Here is a 16,946-nt window from a genome sequence, read left to right on the forward strand (position 1 = left end):
GACAAAAGGGGATGGTTGTTTTGATGAAGAAATAGAGAATCACAATCCTTTATGTTATTTTGTTATGAATAATGGTTGTGTAGCATAAGAAAACGACGTCTTCGATAGGCCTGATGAAGGAATGAAACAACACCTGAAGCCTTTATATATATGGGCTAAGGTTGATAGTGTATGTGTTAACAAACTCATAGTGGACGGGGAGGTGCAATAAATTTAATGCCACATTACTTATTAAGGAGAATTGGAAAATACAATACATATTTAAGTCCTCACAATATGGTGTTTTCGAATTATGAAGGAAAAATGGGAAAGTGCTTGGGAGTTATTCAAGTTGATATTTTCGTAGCCACAATTGTAAGACCAACATTATTTGTGGTCATTCCGTCCAAAGGAAATTATAATTTATTGATAGGACAATAATGGATACATGGTATGAGGGAAGTCCCTTCAACTATACACCAGACACTTTCAATATGGAGGTCTGACGACATAGTCAAAAAATGTCTAAGCCAATCAAAGTTTCTTCCTAACTGAAGTAAATCACATCGACAAAAGGTTAGCTGACATTTCCCTATGTTTTACTACTAGGAAAAGATTTTATTTATAATGAGATTTTTATATTCAATGAAGCTATATCCCACTCATGGTTTCATGTGGGAACACGGAGTCCTAGGAAATGGACCTGACGAAGATACCACTGCAGCTACTGGATGGTCAACAAATGTTATTGCGACTGAGTCGAGTACATTGTCTCGAGTTATAGACTATATGGTCAAAAATTGCATAAAGACAGCCTTAGAGGACGATTTCCAATAAATATTAGTTCTCGAGGTCAATCCAATTGAAGTTAATCAAACAAAAGAGACTGGTGAAAATCCTGTTTATGAGTTAAAGATAAATCAGAGGGCCAGAGACTCGACTATATTTATGATGATTAGCCTTTGGGATTTGAAAAAGACAAATTAGTTTCAACAAAAGGATACAAGCATAAGACCCTATAGAGGAATTCGATCTAGTAGATAAAACAATCAAGAAACCAACATATATAAGTAAAAAGATTGATCCAAGCCTAAAAGTATATATGATCGAGTTGCTTAAAGAATTCAAAGACCGCTTTCCTTAGGACTATGATGAAATGCCAAGACTTAGTCAAGATTTGGTGGAATTAAAGCTGCCAATTCAACCTGATAAGAGACCAGTGAAACATACACCAAGAACATTTGCACCAGAGGTGATGTCGAAGATCAAAGAGATTGAAAGGCTTATGATAAACAAGTTTATAAAAATTGATAGGTATGTCTAATGGTAAGCAAATATAGTCAATGTTATTAAAAATAATCAAACTCTTAGGCTCTATATCAATTTAGAGATTTAACTACTGCTACTCCAAAAGACGAATATCCAATGCCTATTGTAGAAATGCTAGTCGATTCAGTAACATGGTTCGAATATTTAAGTATTTTAGATGGCTACTCCGGGTATAACCAAATCTTTATTGCAAAAGAAGATGTGTTGAAAAATGACATTTCAATGTTTTAGGGCCTTGAGAACCTATGAATGAGTAATGATGCTTTTTGGCCTGAAGAATGCTGATGCAACATACCAAAGCATAATGAATAATATGTTTCATGCTTTCATTGAAACCTTTACGCAGGTTTATATATGACATAGTTGTGAAATCCGTGTTAAAAAATGGCCATTTGGAGCACCTTAGACAGTCATTCAAAAGAATGAGGAAATATGGACTAAAAATGATTCCATTAAAATGTAATTTTGGTGTCCATGCAGGCGATTTTCTGGGCTTTGTAGTTCACAAAAAGGCATGGAAATTAATCAAAACAAGACAAAGGCAATACTCAATACAAGCTCGTCATCGAATTAGAAACAAATTCAGTATTTGTTAGTCAAGATTAATTTCTTGAGGAGGTGAATTTTAAATTTAAGTGGCAGAATAAAGGTATTTTTGCCGCTACTGTGTTTAAAGAAAGAAGATGGATTCAGATGGAAAGAAGAGCATCAACAAGATTTTGATGACATTAAAAGTTATCTAAAGAATCCTCCTATCTTGTTACCTCCGATGAGGAATAGGTATATGAAATTGTATATTTTTCATATGAATTGACAATAGGAAGTATGTTAGCTTAAGAGGATGATGATGACATTAAAAAGTCATTTATTACCTTAGTCGAGTATTGAATGATGTAGAAACTAGGTATATACCATAAAAAAGTTGTGTATTTGTTTGTACTTCTCATGTACCAAATTGAAACGTTATGTAAATCCTACTGATGTTTTTGTTTATTCCTGTTTTGATGTTATTAATCATATATTGTTAAAACCTATTTTACACAATCGAATTTGGAAATGGGATTTAGCCTAGGATGAATATTCTTTAACTTAAGAACCTTTAAGGATTGTGAAAGGCCAAGTTGTTGTTGATTTTATTGTTGACCAGATAATAGTTGAAGAGACACAAAATTATCTGGTCTAAAACCTTGGAAATTGTACTTCGATGGTTCCAGACATAAAAATGGAACTGATATTAAAGTTTTGGGCATTTCCCATCAAGAAATTTCAACGAAGTTCAAATTCAAAATCAAAGGTTTTTTTCTCTAGTAACGAGGTTGAATATTAAGCTTTGATAGCAAGCCTTGAGTTGGTTGTGATACAATTGACAAAATGTTCCTCGGATCTAAAACCAAGAAGCCAATGAGTTAGCATAAATTACTTCTGGTTACAAAGTTTCTAAGAAAAGGTTAGAGGAATTAATTGAAGTTAAAGAAAAGTTGATGTTGACCAATCCTTTCCCCTTTGAGAGTTCAAAGTCAAAACAGGTAGGGTAGAATGACTTGATGAATTGCAAAATTCTGTAGAAAATTTTGCCATTAACAACCGGTCGATAAATAAATGACTAAAATCAATTTTGTATTTTTTGGAAAACCCAACAGGAGTGTCAAATCGAAATATCAAATATAAGGCATTAATTTATATGATTATTGGGAACAAATTATTTAAAAAAAGACTCATGATGGAATATTATTTAAATTCCATAGTGAGAATGAACCTTATTTGGCAATTTCTGTTATCCATAATGGATCATGTGGTGCTTATAAAGTAGCCACAAGATGAAATGGTTGTTGTTTAGACAAGGTTTGTAGCGGCTAGCTATGTTGAAAGACTGCATCGAATTTGCGAAGGGTTGTAAAGAGCGTTAGAAGCATGCAGGAATTCAACATGTTCCTGCAAGTGAGTTACACTATATTGTTAAGCCTTGCCAATTTAGAGGTTGGGCTTTAGATTTAATGAAGTTGAGAAAAACACAAGAAGGTGGGTGATCGGTCACCATTTTTACTGTATTTCCATCACTTATTCGACAAGAAGCCAAGGATTCTCGAATACTTTGTTCGCATTATGTCACCTTTCAAGTTAGTTTTCATTTATGTAAGTTAATTAAGCGTTTTATCAATTTTTAGTATTATTTCGTGTTTTTTGGATTTTATGCTTTGGTCGTCTATTTTTATTCCCTCCAGGTCCAAGTAGAAGACCCAACTGACTGAGTGCAAGAAAGTCGAGAGTTCCAACGTTCGAGGAAATAAGTTATGAAGTTTCAGGAAGCCTGACACGGCTACCCGTGTCACCTGACACGGGCCATGTAAGGCTGAAGGCCTAAACAAGCTGCAAAGGGAAGGAAGACAGGGGCCTGACACGGCCACCCGTGTCATCCCACCTTAGAGGAAGCTGAAGACGAAGACCAAGGTAGGGGCCTGACACGGCCACCCGTGTCAGCTGACACGGGCCGTGTCAGCCTAGGCGCTAATTTTCCTAGTTTTGGGGCTTTTATCCGAGCTTGAGAAGCAAGGACGTTTTGGAGTTTTCCAACCAATACTAAGGGATTTTCACTATTTTAGAAGAGTTTCTATGAGAGAAGGAGGACACTTTTGAGCGAGGAGAAAACAAAGCACAGAGAATTGTCAGACGATCGAGAATTACAGAGATCAAGGAATTCGGAGAGCGGAAGATTTTCATGAGCGAAAGCAATTGAAGATCCAAGTCATCCAATTACTTGTAATGTCTAGTTTTTATCTTGAATCTATTTTGAACAATATGATGAGCTAAACCCTCTAATGTTAGGGGATGTCCCTAATTTATATCTGTAATGACTTTGAGTTTGCAATTGCATTGATAATATTATTTTTCATAATTACGCTAAACTTTTGATGTGTTTAATGTTTTCTCTTTCGGACCAATTGAGATTGTTGTATGATTATCAATTAGGCTGGACCGCCATTGATGAGATTTTCATAAGATTACTCTGCAATAGATATCACCTAGGACTAGGGATATCTTGTATGAACTAGAGGATTCTTGATATAATAAGGGTTAATTTCACCGGTAATTTTCTATGGACATAGAGATTAGGGTTGAATGATTAAAGGTTTTCTCACCAAGGCCTTGGGAGAAAATACCCTTGAGAATTGGTAGTAGTTAATTGACATTTGTTGATGCAATAATGACTCCGAGTTGTTACAGGGATAAATTATACACCTTCCTTGGCATGTTCCTTTTTCCTTGAAACCCTTAGTTTACATTGTTTATTTTAGCTTCCTTTCTTTTTATAAGTTTGAATTTAAAAACCATAACACTAGTTTTTGTTTAATTGAACGATGATTTGAACTCGATATTAACGTGCAGTCCTTGAGATCAACATTCAGGGAATTTCCCCTTTATTACCTCAAAAGGAAAAATAGTACACTTTCTATTTTTCCGATCAAGTTTTTGGCACCGTTGCCGGAGACTGCCAAAATATAAAGTTTAATTTTAGTTCAATTAAAATTTTGTTACTCTACAAGAAAGTTATTTTTTTGTCATTTATATAATTTCATTCACTAATCTATTTATGCGAGGAGACCCCCCGGCTGGATTTCCTTTTGACGTAGAAATCGAGAGAACCCTTCACTAGAGACTCAGACACGCTAGATTGAATTCCAAAGAAGAAGTTCCCTCGGATCACTCAGATTCAGATTCAGAAAAAGAAACTATGGCTGAAGTTCCACCAGTTCCACCTCCACCTCCAGAGAGACTCCTTGGTGATTATGGAGGTGCAAATGCACCGGGTGGTAGATTAACAATTGTCAACCAACCGGTGAATGTCTAGCGGTAAATTCATGACCATCAAGCTATGGATAAGATTAACGTCAATAAAACCAAAGTCTCCACCGCGCTTTTATTGTTTCCAAAGGAAAAGGGAAAAGTACAAACAAAACCCAAAGATAAGAATTTTTCAAATCAAAACTAATAAAATGCCAGAGATTACAGGTAAGGGGGTTGGTTACACAGAGGGAAGGTGTTAGCACCCAAAGTGTCCTAGGTACTCCTAGGGAGCCCTTTTTTATATGTGTATGTGTTTTTGGTATAAGAGATGTTTGAGAAAAATAAAGTGTGGGGATGAGAAAAGAATTCATTGATTATATTTTTGTGTTTGACAAGACCTTCGGACTTGTGCCTACATACCAATATAAAAATGAGGGATCAAAACCTCGTAGTTCGTGGTAACAATTTCAAAGTTGGTGAGTTGTTTTTAACAAAATTTAGTTGAAAAGGCACAAAGGGCCAAAAAGTTTGAATGAAGTTGTTAATTCTTTTTGTCTTTTGAAATTTTAAGTCAATATGATTAAGTTTATTTACAAATTTGATTTAAGAAAGAGTTTGAAAATTCATTGGCATAAGGCCAGAGTTTCTAATCATTAAAACAAAGTCTAAGTTTGAAATCACAAGCAAAGAAAGTTTTTGAAAAGAGGGAGAGATTTTGAAATTTAAGAAGGGGAGGAGATAAAGAGGCTATCCTAAGCATAAAATAAAAGTTAAGAGTTGAAAAGATCGGACCAATGGGATGCAATCCAACAGACAAGAATGTCATATAGAAAACCCACTTTCCCTTTAGACTTTGAATCAAGCAATAATCAATGAGCAATTAGCAATATCCAAACATTATGAAGATCGAGGCATCAAATAAAGATAGCCACATCCAAGCAAGTAAATCCCATAGCTAGTAGTCTTCTTTGTCTTCTCATGTATCAGATGAATTATTCCTTGATCAACACAAAATAAAGCATCAGACACAAGATCAAAATAACAATTAGCACCAAGACAAAGTAGCAGATGAATTTAAACAAAGTCCAAGGCTTGCATCTGATGAAGGCTTAGTTCACAATAACTTGGTCTTAAAATGTTGGCATTGGCCAAGTCCTTTTTGCACACAAAATGTTGCCTAATCCTAAGTCCAATAGTTCAGATCAAGATCAACACTCCACCCGATGTTTTTTTAGGGCTTTTGTTGTTATTAGGTGTTTTAAGGTCCTAAGACCACAAACAAAGTCAAAACACATAAATAAAAAATATACAATCACAAGATATGGCTCAAATGAGCAAAGTGAAAATGACATAAACATAAAAAAAGTTAATGAAATGTAAATGGCAAGGAATGATAAATGACTGAAATTTAAATTGCATAAAGTAAATGACTTGAAAGTAAAGTAGTATTAACAAGAGCTAGCCAAATGTTAGTCAAAGGTTAGTCAAAGGTTAGTCAAGTGTTAGTGGTATTTTTTAATTGATTAAGTCATTCTTTGGAGAACATTCAACTATCCATTCACAAGTATGAATCCTTAAACCAAGACATCTTCCACGAGAAGGGCTCCAACTTGATAATTCAACAAGTATGCCACTAGCTCTCATGAAAGGAAAAAAGGTCAAGTTTCCATACAATACCATGAAAAATGGGAGACTTACAATCTCACTTACTAGAATGTCATGCCATTCAGGGTCAAATTTAGCTCTATGTTAAGCAATCGTAATTGGACTTATGTAGAAGTCACAACTATCTGAGGTCGGGCAATAAAAACTTAGGTGTTAATGCATGTTAGAGATTTGATATGGAAAACCAAACTCCTAAAACATACCACAAACTAGAAGAAAATATCAAGAGGGAAGGACTTATCTCAGTCATACTTGTATTGGTTCATCTGACACAAGGTCATTGATGAACCAATTAGCCTTAAGACATTAGAGATTTCATTGGTCAAATGAGGGAATGAGAAATAATAGAGGTGAAGATGAAGAGGGAGGGGAAGATAGAAACATAAATTGACCAAGGGAGGACTTTTATCAAATCAAAACTATTCATTCATTTTGGGAGATGAAATGTACAATTCATCAATCCCCTAAATCCAATGGTTTTAATCCAACAAAAGTCAAATCAACCTTGACCAATTCCCAAACAAATAGTCAAACATCACAAGACCATAAAAATGACTCAACATAATTTTTACACATTTAATCAATTAAAAATCCAATTAAAAATGAATTAAAATATATTTTAATTTAGTCAAAACCTAAAATCTCTTCAAAACACCAAATAAATGGCCAAGAGATTTATCCTAGGTCAAACAAGGTCAAAGGACCTTAGACACAAAATTTCATGATTTTTGAAAAGTCAGAAGTATTTTTAAACAGTTAAAAATATGCACAAAAACATTTAATTCATGAAAAATATCAAAATTAATCCAAAAAATAATTTTAATTCATAATATGGAAGAGAAAAATATTTAAAGATTTTTTGTGAAAGTTTCATATTTTTTGGATTAAAAATGAAATTTCTATGAATTAAATAAAATAAGGGAAATAAATGGAAAATCAGAAAATACAAAAAAACAAGGGCCATCAGATCTCCCTCATTAATTGAGATGACAGATCTGATGGCCAAACGCGCGCTTCCATCATGTTTTGCAGTCAACGCGTGTACACGCATGGTAATCAGGAAGAATGACTCAGATTAAAACGTTCCAACATGAACAGATGGCCAGGAGGTGTGTGTCATACCCCAAAATTCACCATACCCTTCACAAAGTTCATCTAGATCACTAACTCTACGCATTTGCATATCTTGATAAGCATTCATCTCATCTACATATTCATTGTATCATAGCACATTCCACTTGCATTCGAAAAACATAAAATCATGGGTTCAAGGGTACTCACCAGTGAGCATAGTGGAAACCCTAATTCAGGGAGTTTGCATCTGATTTGTTTGGTTCATCATAAATGACTGGTTCATTGGCCTAAATAATACTCAGGGTCCTGATTCATTAATTAAAGTTCATTGAGAGCTTCATATGTTCATAATCTTGTGCTTGGTTGGTGTTCGTTGGTTCAAGACTAGTGCGGAGGAATTACAAAGCTCATTGGTTTAAGATCAGTTCAATAACACAAATCATTTGGTTCAAAGGAATTGTGGTCCACATCCATTTATCCATAAGAAAATACACATTTTTACCTGAGTTGACTTTTGGTCAACTGTTGACTTTTTGGTCAACCAGCTGACCAAAGTCAACATCTAACCAAAATCCATTTTTTATCATTTCCATATTTTAAATCCAATTCTTAAAATCAATTGCTATTCATTAACCAATTCCCAAATCCATTATATTTCAATCCATAATCCATATCCATTTATTTTGCAACCAAACCATGTCCAATTTGAACGAAAAAGAAACCATTGCATTTTGTTAAGCCCACATTTTAAAACAAAATATCCATAAACCATATTTGATCCAAACCATTTAAATCCAAAACCAATTCATTTTCAACTCACATCATAAACTCATTCAATGTCAACTTATACATTTCCATAAACTACAATTTCAAACCACAATCCACACTACATTCAATTTCATGTACCATTTTAAAGCCATGTTCATCACAAAGCCCATTTCCTTTTATCTTGCTCATTTTCTCATTTTCAAACCATGTGGATCAATGTTCATTATTCACCATTTAAAACATTTCAATCTATAAACATAAACCATTTTTCAATCCAAAATCCATTCAATATCCATTTATAATTTTAAACCATATTACATTTCATTAAAAAATTCAAATCATATTACAATCATATAAGAGCCAATTCATTCCAAACTATATACTTACTTCCATATAACAATCCGAATAAATATTTCAATTACGATCTAATTCCGTTAATACAAGTTGATTTCGACATACAACTAAGCTTCAATCCATTTTCCGCTAAGCTTCAATCCATTCTCCGCTACAACATTACAACCATAAACCAATAGTCATGTTTCAGTGACAATCACAACTTAACTCCCTTAACTTCCAATAGTCATGTTATAAGCAGAATTTCTAACCTCTAACTCTGCATAATAATTCAATTAATTCCAGCCAACCAAAACGGACCAAAAACCACCCTTAACTTCCAATTTCCAAATCTTGGAACTAACTTCATTTTTCTGACTTCATTAGGATTTTTCAATACAATCGAAACCAGCTCTAACTACACCGAACTCTAACTGGCATAACCTCTCCTAACCACTCTTTAATCACCTCTAACAGAGCTCACAACCCCTTAACAGAAACAGAAGAAAAGAGAAGAATACGTCACAACATAGACAGAACGTAAGCAAAGAAGAAAAATGGAAAAAGAAGGAGTTTAAAATAGAGTTCGTAGCAAGAGAGATAAGAGACAACCACATACCTTTCAATTCACCTTCACTCTTCGAAACCTCGTCACACAACAATTTCCAGATTCTTCATAATGACAACTCTTTGTAATCCATCATCGTGAAATCGACGTGTCTTCATTCTTCATCTTCATTCGGAAAACAACGCCACGCACGGACCCAAACAAACCTCTTCATCCTGATCAACCACGGGCAGAAGATTGGATCAGATGTCGAGTTGGGGTGCGTCTCGTTTTTTTGGTTTGAGGGTGAAGCTCGAAGCACTTGCGCCGTGATTGGGACTTCAGTGTTGGACTTGGGATTTCCGAGGTAAGGAATCGAACTTCGCCGATTTCGTTTCTTCGCCGCAATTCACACGCTTCACATTTTGCCTTGTTTTGTTTTGGATCCGTTTTGTTGTTTTGGGCATGATGTGTAGGAAGAGGAGGCCAAACCCGGTTGGAACAGCTAGAATCTTGGGCATTGAGACCCAAGTTGTTGGCTATATGGGCCTCCCTCATTGTTTTTCATACCTCCATGGCCCAACTGTTAATATGTTTACTTAATCCATCCGTTAATCCTCTTTAATTCATACTAATTGATGCTAATCGCCTGAGTTGTTTATTAATCATGCCGCCGATCTTTCTTTTAACCTTGTTAGGAATTAGGATTAATTCTTGATTTTAGATTTGTTAGATATTGGTTCATTTTTTTTGTTGATTAATTAGTTAGATTAAAAAATAGGTTTAGTTAGGCAATCATTTAGAAATTAGGTTAATCAATTGTTAGATTAGGTTTAGTTTCTTAATTTTTCAAATTTAATTCCTGATTGATTAACCTTGCCACGATTAGAATTTTAGTCGTTAGGTTTTGATATTTCCTTTGTAGATTTTATGTGGATTAATATGATTAATGTGGATTGTATCATGATTAGACCTTAGGTTGAATTTCCATTCGATTGGGCTATTGTGTGATTGATTTGTATGATCACGTAGATTAGATTCACTTCTTAAATTTAGATTTCTAATTTCTCATTTGATTAGTGTGTTCTCTAATTCATGTTTAGCTAGATTTAACCTTTAGAATTAATATTCACTTTAATTGTCCATTTAATAGATTCCTTTGGTTTATGATCATTTTGATTAAATTGAAAATCCCATTTCAATTTAGGTGATGAATACATTGTATGTCTAATTTCATTTGCCATGATCATAGGATAGATCTTTGATTGTTTTTCATTGATTAATCCACTACCTTTTGGATCGATTCTAACCATTGTATGTACTTACATATTGTTGCATCATTCTTATTCATTCGACTTAATCTCATGCTAGCTCGTTTGTTGTTTTGTTTCAAGCTCATCCCTAGCTAGCCACCTAACCATTTCATTTTCATTCAATAGCTTTATATTGTTTAAAGTACCATGTCACTTGTATGCCTTAGGCATGGTACATAGTTCAATAGTTTGTAACTTGTATATTCTTTTCATTCCTTTACATTGTATTGTATGGATCCATCCCCCCATTATGGGTTAAATGTTCCCCCACCCCATAGTCATGTAATAACTTAGCTTTATTGTTTTCTACTTAGTTCACCATGCATGTTAATAATCAAAGATAAAATACAAACTGATAAACAAAGCATTTCAAAAGAAACAAAAGGTACTTGATTCAACGTCAAGTTGTTTTCTAAATAAAACTCGCACCATTGCAACGTCTCCATCCACTCCATGATTCATTCTATCATCTCTCCTCCATTCTCTTCTCAATCTTATTCTATATCTCATCTCCATTCTTCACCCACTCTTTTCATAATAAATTCAAATGCTTGATCCAACATCAAGTACCTTTTTCAAGATCATTTTCATAACAAATTGAAATACCAAATGGGATGTACGTGTTTGTACACAACATTCAAGTAATTGGATTTTCGGTCGTACCTAGCCTGAGGACCCGACACTTGACTTCCCCCCTTAAAACATCTAATAATTCAAACAAGTTAGATCCAGGTGCTAGGAGGGAGAAAAAGAGTAGTTAGGACTTCATGGTCCTCTCGATTCCCAAGTGCTCTGATTGTTGATTGTACTTAGTCAAGGTTCAGATACTTGTCACCCTCTAAGTTCCAATGATTAGACTTGTCAACTCTTTTCACAATTCACATCTCTTTTTTGGATGAAAAATAGTGGTTAGGACAACATTGTCCTCTCAATTCCCGAGTTATTTGAACGTTGACTGTATCTAGCCCAGGGTTTGATGCTTGTCTCTGTACATAAAATCAGCCCTAACAAATCATCTTTTACCTTAATGCACTCTTCAAAACCTTTCAATAAGAACGTGTTACTTACGTTCTACCATGAATGAAGCTTAAGCCTCCATGTGCGAGCAAGTAATGTTTAACAAGCTCCAAAGAAAGAAGAATGGGAGATTGCCATTGAAAACATGGCCTATCACAATATGCAATTCCAAGAAGAGACTAGAAACAATCATAAAAACACCACCGCCTTTATAAAAAATCTTGAAGTTCAGCTAGGTCAAATAGCACAACAAATGGCAAGTTCTCAAAAACCAGGTTCCTTACCACGTGAAACAATTCAAAATCCAAGAAATCATGAGAATGCTAATGTTGTCACGACGAAAAGTGAGAAGGCCGCTAAAGATGAAAAAGTTATACCACCTGGAAAGCCAATTGAAGAGAAAAATAAAAAGGAGACTAAACCAATGATTAAGTTACCCCACCCTCAGAGAGTGACAAAGAGGGATCCAAGAGAGTCAGACTTTGAGAAATTCATGATAATATTAAAAAAGATAGAGAGTCATATGCCTTTGTTTGAAGCACTCGAGCGAATGCCCATGTACAAAAAAATCATGGAAGAGGTAATCACCGAAAAAAGACCAACAACAGAAGAACTGGTAGCCTGGAAGGAAAGTGTAGTGTAATATCACTAGGTCAGAGAATTCCAAACAAACAGAAGAATCCTGGAACGGTCACAATATCATGCACAATAAAAGAGAGAACTTTCAAAAAAGTACTAATTGATTTTGGAGCTAGTGTGAGTCTTATGCCATTACCAATCTATCACATGTTAGGGATTGAAAATGTCAGTGATACAAGGACAAATATGAAGTTTGCGGATCACTTGATAAAGTATGCATATGGGGTAGCAGAAGACGTACTGGTGACAATAAGGGAATTGAGTTTTCCTATTGATTTTGTGATCATAGACATACCTGAAGATGAAGAGACACCTATCATTCTTGGTCGACCATTCATGCAGACAAGTTAATGCAAACTCGACATGGACCTGGGCACGTTAACTTTAAAATTTTATGATAATGAAATAACATTGAATTCTATTGAGAACAGGAAGCTAGAGGTAGAAAAAGAACATCACTATCAAGTAGGCATGATCATGACAGATGTGAGAAAGCAAACTAACATACCAACATCTCAAAAATATGCAAGAAGGCCTTCTCAATTATCACCACCTCCATTAGAAACTCCGAATGAAAAAATTCCAAGTTCCAGTCCAAAAGCAAAAAGAAAGAAGGAGAAGCCTTATCCTTAAGGACAAGGAATTGTCCTGGTAAGAAATGTTTATCCACACGGATAGTATGGTAAACCATTGAGTCATGCAACGCTAAACAAAGTGCTTCGTGGGAGGTAACCCACGCGTTTTTATTTCTAATTATTGTCTTTGTTTGGTGTTTTAGGTTGTTTAGGTATGCACAGTGCCTTGCATAAAAAGGCGGAGGCACTCACGTTAATGTGGAAGTTGTACCGGGAGGACAAACAAAATCTGAATAAAAGAGAGAAGAAATTTTTTTTGAAGGCCAACCAGCCGCCTGGCATGGCCGATCGTGGTGATTGACACGGCCCGTGTCAGGAGCACTGAAGGAAAAATTAAAAAGTCACATTGGCAGAAGCCTGACACGGCTGTCTGTGTCAGCTAATACGACTTATGTCAGGACCACTGAAAAACGCGCTCCAAAGGTTGAGTTACAGCAGCCTGACACGGTCGCCCGTGTCACTTGACACGACCCGTGTCAGGCCTACGAATTTGAAATTGTGAATTTTTTTGAATCATTTTGTGGACCCTACCCCTTATTAAAACCTAATGACCACTCATTATGATGTTGCACTATCCGCCCCAACCTCCTAAGTAGGGCACTGTAAGTCACCCTCCTTTATCTTGTTCTAAAACATTAAGGCCAATGACATTGACTATGAACCCAAAACCATTTGTTTTTCCTTTTGTTTGAATTTACCCCACCGTAGCCCAAGCCATGTTACAACCCGAAAGACCTCGAAAAGTGTGTGTTGTGGCTAGTTGATACGAAAGGAGAGGCTATTCAAATTTATGAGTCGATATTGCATATTCTGAAATGTGAGCGTAAACACTTTAACCCAAAGAGAATTGGTGGGAGTGTGATATAAGCTGACAACGGAAGTTGTACGTCTATGTGGAAGTGCGAAGAAAAATCAATTAGGGAAAGTAGGGACTATGAAAGAAAGAGTGAAGGCGTGTGGCGAAAGATCTCAGCAGTATGGTGGTAAGAAAATTTCAGTTTTGGGAAGTGACACACTCTGTCGTTTATAACATTACTTGAGGACAAGCAATGAGCTAAGTTTGGGGTTGTGATCAGTCACCATTTTTACTGTATTTTCATCACTTATTCGACAAGAAACTAAGGATTATGGAATACTTTGTTCACATTATGTCACCTTTCAAGTTAGTTTTCATTTCTGTAAGTTAATTAAGTCTTTTATCAATTTTTAGTTTTATTTTGTGTTTTCTGGATTTTATGCTTAGGTTGTCTGTTTTAATTCCCTCCAGGTCCAAGTAGAAGACCCAACTAACTCAGTGCAAGAAAGTCGAGAATTCCGGCGTTTGAGGAAAGAAGTTATGAAGTTTCAGGAAGCCTGACAAGGCCACGCGTGTCACCTGACAGGGGCCGTGTCAGGCTGAAGGCGTAAACAAGATGCAAAGGTAAGGAAGATATGGGCCTGACACGACCACCCATGTTAGCTGACATGGGTCGTGTCAGCCCACCTGAGAGGAAGCTGAAGATGAAGGCCAAGGAAGGGGCCTGACACAACCACCCGTGTCAGCCCAGGCGCTAATTTTCCCAATTTTTGGGCATTTATCCGGGCTTGAGCAGCAAGGGCATTTTGGGGTTTTCCAACCAATTCTAAGGGATTTTCACTATTTTAGAAGAGTTTCTACGAGAGAAGGAGGACAGTTTCGAGTGAGGAGAAAATAGAGCACAAAGAATTGTCAGATGGTCGAGAATTACAGAGATCAAGGAATTCGAAGAGCGGACGATTTTCATGAGCGAAAGCAATTGAAGATCCAAGTCATCCAATTACTTGTAATGTCTAGTTTTTATCTTGAATATGTTTTGAACAATAGGATGAACTAAACCCCCCAATGCTAGGGGGTGTCCCTAATTTATATCTGTAATGACTTTAAGTTTACAATTGCATTACCAATATTGTTTTTCATAATTACGGTATTCTTTTGATGTGTTTAATGCTTTCTCTTTCGGACCAATTGAGATTGTTGTATGATTATCAATTAGGATGGACCGCCATTGATAAGGTTTTCATAGGATTACTCTACAGTAGATATCACCTAGGACTAGGGATACCCTGTATGAACGAGAGGATTCTTAATATAATAAGGCTTAATTTCACCGGTAATTTTCTATGGACACAAAGATTAGGGTTGAATGATTAAAGGTTTTCTCACCAAGGCCTTGGGAGAAAATACCCTTGAGAACTGGTAGTAGTTAATTGATATTTGTTGATGCAATAGTGACTCGGAGTTGTTACAGGGACAAATTATACACCTTCCCTGGCATGTTCCTTTTTCCTTGAAACCCTTATTTTACAGTGTTTATTTTATCTGTCCTTCTTTTTATAAGTTTGAATTTAAAAACCCCAACACTAGTTTTTGTTTAATTGAACGATGATTTTAACTCGATATTAACACGCAGTCCTTGAGATCGATATTCGGGGAATTTCCCCTTTATTACTACAAAAGGAAAAATAGTACACTTGCTATTTTTCCGATCAATGAGGGCTTGAGTTGTGTTAATCATTTATTTCTTTTCTAAAAAATCTATTATCAGATTATGAACACAAGGTTTAGAATTTGAATATGAGTTAAGTGATTAGCAGCAAATAAGAATAGTTTAGAGTTTGAAAGTAAAGAATGAGAGACACAATAAGTTATCATGGTTCCTCCTACAAATCGAGAGTCGTCCAATCCCTTTTTGTCCTTATAAGAGATTTTGACTATAATAAAACTGATTACAATTGCTCAAGTACAAAGCAAGAGACTTCTAATGCTCAAACATACAAGTAAGATACTTCTATGCTCAAGCACACAAGCAAGAGACTTCCAATACTCAAGCATACATACTAGAGACTTCTATGCTCAAGAACACAAGAAAAAGACTTCAAATTCTCAAGCACTTAACAAGAAACTTCTTAAACTCTAACTTATAGTTAATAGATTGTGAAAAACTACACTTGATATACAATTAGAGGTTTAGACAAAATACAACACAAAGAGACTCTTTAAGACTTAAGAATTTCTATAATATACAAGTGTTAAGAAATTCTAAGTTAAACTTGTGCTTTTTGTTTGACAGAGTAACAACTCTTTGAATGTCAATAACTCGTTATTTTTCTTCAAGTCTTCAACTACTTATATAGAGACAAAGAAAAGAGTTGTTGAAGAGTTTGCACAAAATAGTTGTTGAAAAGCTTGATTTAGAGACGTTGAGATATTTCCCGATATGGTTAATATCGCAGAAAGATTATTTGAAATCCTTTTTCTACAAAAGGAATTATCCGTTGCATCTTAACTATCTTCAACTGATATTTTCTTAAGTCTTCACATGATCAAAATCCTCGATCCTTGTGCTGACTAGATATTCAGAGTCTGAATCTCAAAGGTTGACACTTCAGAGTCTGGATTTTTAGATAATGGCATCATTTAGAGGCTGACGTTTTAGAGTATGGACTTCCAAAGTCTAGATCATCAGATGCTGACTTCATTGAGAGGTTGACGTCATTCAGAGTTTGGGCTTCAGCTTCCATCTTCTAGAATTGGGATCTTTAGCTTCTCTTTAAATGTTCATCCTCAGAACCAGTACTAAGTTTCCTTTAAAAAATTTAGTCTATGATCCTGCACAGTTGAACATTTGTTAGTATACTATGTTGTTCTTTAAATACTTTGTTATCATCAAAATCTTAGAGATATGGTACAAACCAATTTTGTTCCAACATTTAATTGGTGAGATTCACCCTATATCATCCAATGGTCACAAATAAATTGCAGGTGAATGGTTTTGTAGGGTTATGCGTTAGAACTTTTGACTTGGTGGTTCTGCAGGGTGAATGTTTTGAAGTCCTTCTGCTTGA

At 35.4% G+C, this 16,946-nt stretch overlaps 1 long non-coding RNA gene across 1 annotated transcript; it reads right to left on the reverse strand.

Annotated features, from left to right (window-relative positions):
* Positions 1-8,992: 8,992 nt before the first annotated feature.
* On the reverse strand, positions 8,993-10,155 carry LOC127096799 (uncharacterized). The gene is made up of 2 exons (XR_007792826.1): positions 9,551-10,155; positions 8,993-9,420 (listed from the first exon to the last, which is right to left on the reverse strand). It is a non-coding gene; the product is annotated as an uncharacterized LOC127096799 (long non-coding RNA).
* Positions 10,156-16,946: the final 6,791 nt, after the last annotated feature.

The sequence above is a fragment of the Lathyrus oleraceus genome, chromosome 6 (genome assembly GCF_024323335.1).
Source record: "Lathyrus oleraceus cultivar Zhongwan6 chromosome 6, CAAS_Psat_ZW6_1.0, whole genome shotgun sequence".
In the NCBI taxonomy this organism is placed as follows: Eukaryota; Viridiplantae; Streptophyta; class Magnoliopsida; order Fabales; family Fabaceae; genus Lathyrus; species Lathyrus oleraceus.